General features: G+C 41.0%; 1 pseudogene; it reads right to left on the minus strand.

Moving 5' to 3' along the window:
* Positions 1-6,426: 6,426 nt before the first annotated feature.
* LOC144709095 (cytidine deaminase 1-like) lies at positions 6,427-8,000 on the minus strand (annotated as a pseudogene).
* Between the last annotated feature and the right edge of the window lie 4,284 nt (positions 8,001-12,284).

The following is a 12,284-nucleotide window of genomic DNA, read 5'->3' on the forward strand; positions in this document are numbered from 1 at the left end:
GACACAAACAAACGAGGAAGGAACAACTGGGAAATGAATGTTGATGTAGATATGCTGACTGGGTTTGAGGAGCACTTTAACTTAAGGAGGTCTATGACTGCAACCTAATTGCAGCAGTTGGACACTCTATTACATGGATCGAATGGTGAAGGGAAGTATCATCTATTTCAGTCCCTCGCCTTCTCGTCTGGCGAGATAGTTATGGTGGCAGAGATTGAGAAAAATGATGTCCTAGTGCTGGAGAACAGCTGGGATTAATCCCACATCAAAGATTGTTCCTACCGCTTAAAAGTTCAACTTTATTATTGTTCACATATCTTTCTCACTGTAATGATAAACCATTCTGAACGGAGGGAGGTCCTCTTCTCTATTTTTTTTATCCCTATTTTTTCTATTTTTTTTCATCCCTATAAACCATTCTTTTTTTTCATCTCTATTTTTTTTCATCCCTAGGCCTGAATAAAGAATAATGAAACAATGAGAGTAGATAAGAGAAATGGATGCTGTCTTGAAGGAAGACACTACTATACAAAGGTCTGAGCCGACAACAACTTTCCAAATGGCGATGAATTCAGGTAAGCCAACATGGACATATATTCATATAAGTTACACTCATATAAATCTAGAAGTAAGATATAACAAAAAATGTCATTATAATCTACCAACTTCTCTCATGTATTTCATTGAACATATGCTGTTCATGTTAATTTCAAGTTATTCTTTATTTTTTCCTGCATTTTTCATTTGATAAAAATCTATAAAAATTACCTAAATTCTATCATCTAGGTATCATCCCATTTTGACATTATAATCAATTAAAATGAATGAACTTCCATTAAAAAATCTAAATGGATAAACTCTATCATTAAGGCATTTCTACAAACATATGGAATGCCTTCCAATTACGTTTGATTTTCACTTTCTCTTCTCTCTTTTCAAATGATTTTTCCTCCCTCAAACTGAATATTTATCTGTAACTATCCATCTACGGGTATCTCTCCCTAAATTTTCCATCTGTTATTTAAACAACAACAATACTGATACCATTCCTTATTATTTATACTGCCTTAATATTTTTTCTTCATCTCTTTTAACTCCTTAAAATTATACCACTAAGGGCCAATCCTTGAGGAGATGATCTTGATCTTTGACATACATCTGTGAGGAAGATTGCAAATTTAGCAACATTATTTGATTGAAGTGAAATTAATGACAACACCAAATAAAAGCACTTACTTTTGCTTCATGATATCATACAACAGAAAGAATTTAAAATATATGGCTAGAATAGCATTGCCTATTCCCACTTATATGATGAGTATGAACAATCCCATAGCCATTATTTTGGAGGCATAAAGGATAGATAGGGGGTGCTCTATATGGAAATAGTTTACTAGATCGATCTGTATGAATCCCCAAGTGTTATTGTAACTTGCATCAATCTAATTAGATCTTAGACTCCAAAGATGCCTTGTGGATGGATAATTGTGTTTTGAATATGACCTATGAGCCTCTAATCATAAGATACCAAACCGTCTTAGCTCAGATGCATAAAAAGATCATGAAGGTGGTTTATGGTCAAGATGGGATTGTACGTCGTTGGTATTAAATGATATTGACTTACGTATGATGACTTCATTAGATCGTTGTACACGGTTGTCAAAATATCAAATAAGGTATTCTCTGCTGATTTAACAATGCATGAATACCTATCATAATGACTCATTAGTGTTTCACTAATAGCCAAAATAAGAAATCTGATGCACTAGGCTACCAACAAGTTGGGAGAACAAATCCATGATGGGATACACGTAGAGGAGAGATGAGTTTAAACAGAGTGTCCTAACTCTCCCATTCTATGGTTTCAACTCCTGGGGTTTTGATGGGTAGGATTTCTTTGTCTCCAGTGTCCATAAACCTTTATTTTCAAATTTAAAAATCATTTCCAATTCAAATTTTGGGTTAGTTACCTACTTTAGTTCACCCCATTCTTAAAAAAGGCTTAATGAGCTTAAAGACAGAACTTCTCGTGTATTGAGCCTCTTTCTATGATATGAGTGTTAGTCATCATTTTTGTCTCTTTTTGTTATATTTCTATTTTTTCTTTTATTCTCTTTTCTTTCTTTTCTATTTGTAAGTGGGCCACGTGCTATAAGTGGACCCACGTGGACAAATCACTTATTCTCTCAAGTGAGAGAATATGTGACCTAAGGATAATGGGCCCTGCCCATTTAAATGTACTAGCTGGTATTTAAACTAACCACATCAGAAATTGAATGTGTTTGTTTTCTGTTTTTTGGAAACCCTAGCTACACAAGAAGGAGACATAGGGAGATATTGGTGAGGCTAAAGGTGTTGCTTAACTGATGGAAATATATGTGGCCGACAAAACAATCACACATTCTACATCTTGTTCCATGTTCATTAATATAACATATTCATTATAGTGCATGTGTGATGCTTATAATGAAGTCCATGAATACATGATCAGACTTAGTGAATTATGATGAGATCGTAAAACAGAGATCATTAGTCTTTAAGCATATATTCTAAACATTCCTATTCGAAGGATACATGAGAAGGACGTCGAAGTATCTGGATAGAATAACACTATCTAGCCTTACTCATATGATGAGCATGGTTGGTCTTGTAGCCATTAGTGTGGAGACACTAAGGATAGATAGTGGGTGCTCTTTATTGGAAAGAGTTCCCTGGATTGACCCGTACAAATCCCTGAATGATATTATATCGAACTGTCAATCCGGTTGATTCATGTCATGGTTGTGTAAGTGGTCCTTAGACCTGAGCCAAAGACGTCTTGTGGACGGAAGGTTGTACTTTGACTATGGCCAACGAGTCTCTAATCATGGATTCTAAATGGCCTTAGCTCGGGTGCATTAAGAAGTTCATGAAGATGTTTGAGTGGTCAAAATGGGAGCATCCACTTTCGGTATAAGAGGTGACAACTTAAGGAAGATGATGCGATGAAGTCCTTGGCCAAGGTAGTGAAATATCAAAGAAGAGTTCTCCTATGATTTTCGAATGCATCAATACTAACTCGGATGATCGATTAGGGTTTGATAGTTGACCATACCCTAAGTCGTCCAGGGAGCATCAAGTGGATGAGAGACTATACATATACAGTAACCGATGACGAACAGGTTCCATGAGTGAGTTGATACACACTCCTCTATATCTTCTAAAACACGAGGTGTTGCTTGGCACCCCACGTGATGGAGACTCGACCTATCGATTGGGTTAAATCAATCCAAAGTTAATTAATCTATATGATGATATAGTTAATTAATTTGAAAGGCCAATAAAGGTTATTGGGCCGCTGGAGTCATTAACTAGATTGATACATGGGCCTAGAGGGTCACACGCAAATGGCCTTTTGGATGTCGGAAGATATACTTAAGTTTTGGGAGTTTTTATGAAAAATACCATCTTAGTATAAATAAGGGAAGGCCCTGAATGAAATTCACCCAGCCCATAATTGTTCAGGGGTCTTTCCCCTTCTCCCTTCTCCCCACACCCCTCTTCATCCCCAACTCGATCAGGATGACGTAAAGATGATGACGGAGGTCGAATGGGGCTCGTGAACAAGAATGAAGAGATTTGATGTGCCGAGAATTGTGTGGATACATCTAGAGGCTACACACTTGAGCACCTCAACTCATCTTGCTTTGGGATCCAAGAAATCATGGTTGCAATCCGTGCAAAGGTACTTCATTTCATGGTTTTATCGATGTCGTTCGATTTTGAAAAAGTCTTTTGCTGTGCGTCGTTTGGATTTCTTCATCAAGATCTTGGCCTATATAACCCAACATTAAGACGAGCAATTTCTTACATGGTATCAGAGCTTTTGGAGTAAAATATAGTGTGTGACACTCTATCACCAGTTGAGGCGAGCCTTATCTCTGGTCACCAATATTTCTTCCCAAACCTTGCTCATCCAGTGGGTCACTTACACTGTGTAAAGGGGAATACTTGGAGCTGACAATGAAGGAGGCACGAGATTACTCACTTGTCGTTGTAGCTATGAAAGGTAGGATAACTATTATATTACTAGATACTCTCATGAAGTTTGATGGGAGGAATGGCTTTCAATGGCGTAAGCATATGGAGTTTTCATTGGAAGCGAGATTCCTCTCAGATCACCTTACTAATGATCCCATTGACCTAGGGCAACCCCATCACAAAAACTGGAAGTCTGAGGAATCTTTGATTCATCAATGGCTTTTGGGGATTATGGTCAGCGATATGGCAGATAACTTTTTTTATGTTGATAATGTGAGAACTATGTGGGACGAGATTACAAAGAATTGTGCAAAGTAGAAGAATGATTGGAGGTTCTATGATCTGATGGTGCTTGCTTCACAAGCCAAGCAAGGAGATTTGACTATGATGACCTTTTCCTACAGATTGAAAGTGATATGGAGGGATATAGACAATTATTGGCAAGTTGATAATCCAAACTCAAGTGAACGCCATTGCACTCCCAAGCAAAGAATGTTTACATTTCTAATGGGCCTCAACCAACAGTATGAAAATGTACGTAGCCAAATTCTCCAAAAATAGACCATGCCTGATCTGGATTATGCTATTGGGATGGTTATGGATGAAGAGAAAAGGCTGAAGATCAAACTAGATGGACCTAAGGGAAATTCAGCTGATTTTTATAGAAGAAAGACTCTATCTGCTCAAGGCAAAAACCTTGGAGGTGGTACCAGTTCTTGGTAACAAGGTGTCAACTCAAGTAGTCTCAAGGATCTAAAGCCGATCCAAGGGGTGATATGTTCTGTGTATACTGTGAGACGTGAAGACATACTAAGGAAAACTGTTGGAAACTGGCTCAAAAAAATCAACAATAGTAAAAAGGGTATTTTTAACCACTACCCAATCTCAAAAAACTTGGGAGACATCATCTAGAAAGGGACAGTCGACTGAAGAGCAAGGAGGGGATGTGTAACAACTGAAAGAAGACATACGACAAATCAAAGAACTATTGAGCTCCACATCCCCTGCATGCTCAAGTGAGAGTCATGCCCTACTTGGAGTAAACCAATTCTCTAACTCTAGTTGTTACTGGACTTTAGACACATGCACTACTAACGATATGACTCCACATAGCTCCAAGTTTATTGCATATTTTCATCCATCAGTGAACCATGTAAAGAGCTTACAACAGGGGGACACATACTACCGGTGATTGGCACTAGTGATGTTTGTATCAACCATGCATGCACTCTAAAAGGGGTCTTACATGTGCCAGAGCTTAAGGCGCAATGGATATCATTACAAAGATTACTTTGTGATACTGGATTTACATTTGTACTTGATAATGATGTTTGTTTTTTGTTTGACAAGGTGTCAATGGAGAGGATTTCATCTGTTAGGAGGGAAGATGGCTTGCTCCAACTTGAAGATTGTCCCACTATTTGCGTCTCCTCAACAAAGCTGTCTTAGGATATAGACAAGACTTGGTTACTGCAAACTTGTACTGGTCATCCAGACTTTGAACTTGTGAAGTTGTGTTTTCCAACAATTTGTAATGTTTTCGATGTTAGTAATTTGGTATGCCAAGCCTGTCAATTGGCTAAGCACAAACGATCTTCATTTAGAAGTTCGAATGAACGAAGTTTAATTATCTTTGGCGAAAAGGTCAACACACAAATGCTTCACCAGACTCATAATCCTCATAAGGATATTAGAGTAGTGGCTCTGATACCATGTCGAGAAAGAGGGAGTGGAGACGAAGAAAGAGAGACATGGATGAGAGAAGAAGAAGAGACTATAAGAAGAAGAAGAAGGAAGTAAGGTGAGAAGCAAATGGACGACATTGATACCACGTAGGATCTAGAAGAAGAAGGAAGCTAGAAGAGAAGAAAGAAAGGTGGAAGAAGAGACTAAGAGGAAACAAGATGGAAAAAACTAGGCATGGATGAGAGAATAGGTTCACCCTCTATTTCTAGAGGGCTATTGTCACATGCATTGCAGGAATATGGAAAGCCCCTTGTGAAACATCTTGTGCCTCTTCGAATCCCCTTGTGTCTCTATTTCTAGAGGGCTATTGTCACACGCGTTAAAGGAATATTAAATGTCTGGAATCTGAAACGCCTTGTGCCTCTTCATATCCACACAAAAATGGAAAGCCCCTTGCGAAACGTCTTTTGCCTCTTCAAATCCCCCCATGTCTCTATTTCTAGAGGGCCATTATCACATGCGTTAAAGGAACATTAAATGCCTGGAATCTAAAACGTCTTGTGCCTCTTCATATCCCCACCAACAGGTAACAGTTAGCGCAGATGATAAGGGACTTTGTTTTACAGGTGATAATCGATAAACATAGCTGACAAAGGAGGGGAAGGCAAACACCAAGAATACAATAATCCACCGATAGAGAAAAAACTAAGAATCCCGTAATCAAGACGACCTCATGGATCGATACACCCTAAGGCAGCATTGCGGAGCAACAACGGCCATCAACATCCTGGCTGTCCATTCCTGCGACTCCGCCGATTCTTCAAGCATCACTTCAACGATACTCTCGTACCCTTCTCCTACCCTGCCTCGTCTCACAATGTAGGTGACCAGCGCTGCCTGCACCGGCCCCAATCTTGGGTTATAAGTCACCGACTCCGCGTATGAACCAGCGTACACTCTACCCTCATCGTCAACCTTGGTGAAGCCGAAAGGGCAACCACTGTAAGGCACGTACATCGCAGCCGCGAGTGTCTTGGATGATAACAACAAGTTTTATTCTCCTTGGGTGACAATAACGAGCCTGTTATCGCAAGGCTCCATGAGGAGCGAGCTGTCTTCTCGGAGGAGGTCATAGGGGCTGAAGGGCTGCAGGAGGAGGTTGGAGAGTGATGTAGCCTAGAAGCCCATTTTCTAAGGCTCATTGGCAACTTGTGGCCCAAGAGGAGATTCTTCTAGAACTGAAAGGATCTGCAAAAATTACCTAGAGCCCCTCAAAATCCATAGGATTTTCTCTGACAAGATCTTCTAACAGGATTTTCTTTGACAAGATCTTCTATCAAGATTTTCTCTGATAGGATCTTTTGACAGAATCATCTGACAGATTATTCTTCTGCCAAGATCTCTGCTCTAACTTGTTAGAGCTGCATATCTTATGTTTTGTCTCATTAGGATCTTCTTGAGCCACACAAATATCTCCTGACAGTTTCTAGAGGCCCCATAATCTGCAAGATGTTTCTTCTCAGGCCTGTCATGCTTCTTATCATCTGTTTTAGCTTGTCAGAATTTTTTTTCTCAATTTTTTGACTTGTCTTGTCATGGGTACAATCATTATGGATGACCCTGCAATTGTTGTGGCCTATATAAGGCCCCCTGTACCCCTGAATGAGCATTTTTGAAATCTACTGTATTGCTGAAACTATTGTTTCTCCCCTCTGAGTTTTCTATTTGCTAGAGAGTGCTTAGCTGCTTGTGGATTCAAGCGAACCCTTTGTGGACTCAAGGGTTGGAGAAGCTAGTTCTGTGGATTCAGAACTTGGCTCCTTCCAATAGTGCAAGGCTTTCAGATTCAAGTCCTGTTACTACATCGGTCATGTACTAAGCCTGAATCAGAGGGGGGGTGGTAGGTGGCGTCTTGGCTGTTGGATGTGACGAGGACAAGAATTGGCAGTAGTGGCCGCAGGGAACAGCGGAGACAGCGAGGTGGTGATGGATGTTTCGCTGTGGCCGACGAAAATGGAGATGAGGAACTACTCGGCGTGGACGGACTGGTTGAGGGGGGTGCTAGGGAATTCGAGGTTAGCGCCAAGGAAGATGGCACTGGTGGAGCCGAGGCCGGCGGCCCCGACAGGGAAGTGGGAGATGAGAGAGCAGATGAGGGACTGCGCTGTGGGGACGAGCATGGGGAGGAGCTCTGCCATGGTCAGACTCAAGCGCCATGCCATCGCAGTCGCCTCCGCCGTGCCGATGAAGAAGGCGCTGCTCGGTGGCTCCAACGTGGATCTGTCTCCCTTCATTCCTGGGCTGTGAGACGAACATGTGTGCTCCTCCTCTTCCTCCTACCCTTTATAAGTTTCATTATCTTTGAAGAGGTCAATCAATGAGAGTCTAGGATAGGTGGACGGATGGTAGATCATCATCCATTGTTTATCTCACCGGTGGACGGATGATTAGATATGCTCCTCCAACCATTTATAAGTTTTGTTATCTTTGAAGTGGTCGATCAAGGAGAGTCTAGGTTGGACGGATGTTAGATCATCATCCGTTGTTTATCTCACTGTGGGCGGATGATTGGGTATTCTCCTCCAACCCTTTATAAGTTTCGTTATCTTTGAATTGGTCAATCAACTAGTTTCTAGGATTGGAGGACGGATGGTAGATTGTCATCTATTGTTTTTCTTACCCGTGGACAGAGGATTGGGTATGCTCATACCCTTTATAAGTTTTGTTATCTTTGAAGTGGTCACTCAACTAGTTTCTAGGATAGGAGGACAGATGGTAGATCGTCATCCATTGTTTATCTTACGCGTAGACAGATGATTGGGTATGCTCCTCTAACTCTTTGTAAATTTCATTATCTTTGAATGGCCAATCAACGAGAGCCTAGGATTGGAGGACAGATGGTAGATCATCATCTGTTGTTTATCTCACCTGTGGACGGATGATTGGGTATTCTCCTCCAACCCTTTGTAAGTTTTGTTATCTTTGAAATGGTCAGTCAATTAGTTTCTAATATTGAAGGACTGATGGTAGATTGTCATCCTTTATTTATCTCACCCATGGATTGATGATTTTATGCTACGGATGACAGATGACTGATGACAGAAAATGATGGAGATGATTGTTTATTCCATTGTTTATCTCACCCGTGGACGGATGATTGGATATGCTCCTTCTACCCTTTATAAATTTCATTATCCTTGAAATGGTCAATCACGAGAGTCCAGGATAGGACAGATGATATATTGTCATACGTTGTCTATCCCACCTATGGATTGATGAATTTTTGGCGCAGATGACGGATGGCTGATGACAGAAAATGACGAAGATGATTTGATGACAAGCTACCCTTTGCAAGTTTCTTTATCTTTGAAAGGGTCAGCTGAAAAGTTTCTAGCATAGGACGGATTATAGGTCATAATCTGTTGTTTATCTCACCCGTGGACAGATGAATTTACGCCGCAGATGATGGATAACTGATGACAGAAAATGTTGGAGATGATTGGGTATGCGCCCCCTACCCTTTGTAAGTTTCGTTATCTTTGAAATGGTCAACAAGTGTCTAGGATGTGGGGACTGATGATAGATTGTCATCCATCATCCTTCGTTCGTTACATTGTGGATGGATGACCTTATGTCAGAGATGACGGATGACTGATGAGGGAAAATGACTGAGAAGATAGGGTGCATTTCCCTCATTTATAAGTTTTATTATCTTTGAAATAATCAACTAGTTTCTTGTATAGGATGATGGATCTTGGATTGTCATCCATCATCCATCCTCCATCACACTTTGGGTGTATGAGTTTATGCTGGAAATGAGGGATGACTGTTCACAGAAAATGACGGAGAGGGAAGTGAGTCATTTCAGACATTTATGTCATCTGTTTAGTTATTTGTCATGGAAGAGTTATGTTATTTGTCGTAGATTGACGACTGAATGGGACTGATGATGGAATGACAATGAAGATGAGTACATGTGGAGGGATGACTGATGAAATGACAACTAATGCTCTGAGCACATGACCAAATGGAAGGACAAAAAGGCAGTCCTGCCAGGTCTATCCCTAACCGTCATTCATCATCTGTCCTCCATCCTTTCTAATTTGAAGGTTCAACTAGCGGAAAGTAGGCTTGGATCCTCACCCATTGAGGGTGGAAGGGACGGGGGACGAGTCCAAGGTGGGACCCACGTATATGTAATAAAATTATTTCAAATACCATAATATGTTAGAAATACATAATTTGAATTGCACTTCCCCATGCCAATTCCAGCTCCATCTCGTCTGACCTATGTCCTGTTACAAGGACTGGATAGGCTCTGAGCAATGTCATCTATCTTGGAAGATGATGGGATACACATTCTAAAATTAGAATCCTAGTAGAGGGAATTCTTTATCATTATAAAATATTTCAACCAAAATATTCACCAAGGATAATCAGCTTAGGACCGTAATTGAAGGAATTCCTGGTGAGAATTAAACACTTATTTATATGATCCATAAGAGATTATCAGATTTGCAGGGGATAATAAAATACTAGATTTCAGGATTCATGAGAGATTATCAGACTAAGCTCTTAAATGAGGGAATTCTTAGTGTCTATCCAATACTCCATCTCAGGGCTGACTAGAGATAAACAAATCAGACCCCTAGACGAGTGTTTCAATATTCATCAGATGTTATCAGAGGAGGTCTCTAACTAAGGGGATTGCTAGTTCTAATAAAATACTTAAATGTAGGATTCATCGGAGATTATCAGACTAGGCTCGTAGTTGGGGATAAAATTCCTAATGTTAAGACAATACTTATTTTGTAGATTCATTCAGGGCTTGTTACATGGCAGCAACGGATTGACTGACTGAGTGTGATCTCTAACCGGTCGAACCTTATCATCGGCTGATTGGCCGTCAAAAGTAGGAGACAGTCGCAGTAAGTTCCTGGTTCATTTTCCATGTGTCGCCGTTTGTACTTTGTGAGCTGGCAGCCGGAAACTTTCCACGACGGTGGTCTTGTTTTCTTCCCCCAAGTGGGGGCGTTCCCTCTCTCTCTCTTCTTACTCTCTCTCTCTATTCTTCCTCTCTCTCGCTCCTCTCTCTTCTTACTCTCGTCTCTCGTCTCTCGTCTCTCGTCTCTCTCTCTCTCTCTCTCTCTCTCTCTCTTCTTTCTTTCTCTCTCTCTCTTCTTGCTCTCGTCTCTCGTCTCTCGTCTCTCTCTCTCTCTTATTTCTTTCTCTCTCTCTCTCTCTCTCTTTCTCTCTCTCTCTTCTTTCTTTCTTTCTTTCTTTCTTTCTTTCTCTCTCTCTCTTCTTTCTCTCTCTCTCTCTCGTCTTGTTCTCTCAATCTCTCTTCTTGCTCTCTCTTTCCCTCGTCTTGTTCTCTCAATCTCTCTTCTTGCTCTTTCTTTCCCTCGTCTTGTTCTCTCTCTCCCTCGTCTTGTTCTCTCTCTCTCTCTCGCTCTCTATCTTCTTGCTCTTTCTCTCTCTCTCTCTCTCTCTTCTTTCTCTCTCTCTCGTCTTGTTCTCTCTATCTCTCTTCTTGCTCTCTCTTTCCCTCGTCTTGTTCTCTCTCTCCCTCATCTTGTTCTCTCTCTCTCTCTCTCGCTCTCTATCTTCTTGCTCTCTCTCTCTCTTCTTTCTGTCTCTCTCTCGTCTTGTTCTCTCTATCTCTCTTCTTGCTCTCTCTTTCCCTCGTCTTGTTCTCTCTATCTCTCTTCTTGCTCTCTCTTTCCCTCGTCTTGTTCTCTCTCTCCCTCGTCTTGTTCTCTCTCTCTCTCTCACTCTCTATCTTCTTGCTCTTTCTCTCTCTCTCTCTCGTCTTGTTCTCTCTATCTCTCTTCTTGCTCTCTCTTTCCCTCGTCTTGTTCTCTCTCTCCCTCGTCTTGTTCTCTCTCTCTCTCTCTCTCTCTCTCTCTCTCTCTTCTCTTCCTCTCTTTCTCTCTCATTCTCTCTCTCTCTCTCTCTCTCTCTCTCTCTCTCTCTTCTCTTCCTCTCTTTCTCTCTCTCTCATTCTCTCTCTCTCTCTCTCTCTCCGTACTCTCTCGCGCTCTCTCGCTTTCTCTCGGTCTCGCTCTCTTTCACTCTCTTTTGCTGTCGGTCTCTTCCTCTCTTTCTCTCTATCCCTTCAACACACACACACACACACACTCACTCTCCCTCTATCTCTCTCCCTTCTTTCACTCTCTTTCACTCTCTTTTGCTGTCTCTCTCTTCCTCTCTTTCTCTCTATCCCTTCAACACACACACACAGACTCACTCTCCCTCTATCTCTCTCCCTTCTTTCTCTCTTTTCTGTCTCTCTCTCTCTCTCTCTATATGTATATGTCCCTCTCTTTCTCTCTCTCTTTTGTCTTGCTCTCTCGTCTTTCTTTCTTTCTTTTTCTCGATATCTCCATATCTATCCTCTCCTTTCTCTTGCTCCTTCTTCTTTCTCTCTCTATATCTCCCTCTCTATATCTCTCTCTTTTGTCTTGCTCTCTCTTCTTTCTTTCTTTCTCTCTCTCTCTATATATCTCCCTCTCTATATCTTTCTCTTTTGTCTTGGTCTCTCTTCTTTCTTTCTCTCTCTCTCTCTCTCTCTATAT

This window comes from Wolffia australiana, chromosome 11 (assembly GCF_029677425.1).
Source record: "Wolffia australiana isolate 7733 chromosome 11, ASM2967742v1".
In the NCBI taxonomy this organism is placed as follows: domain Eukaryota; kingdom Viridiplantae; phylum Streptophyta; class Magnoliopsida; order Alismatales; family Araceae; genus Wolffia; species Wolffia australiana.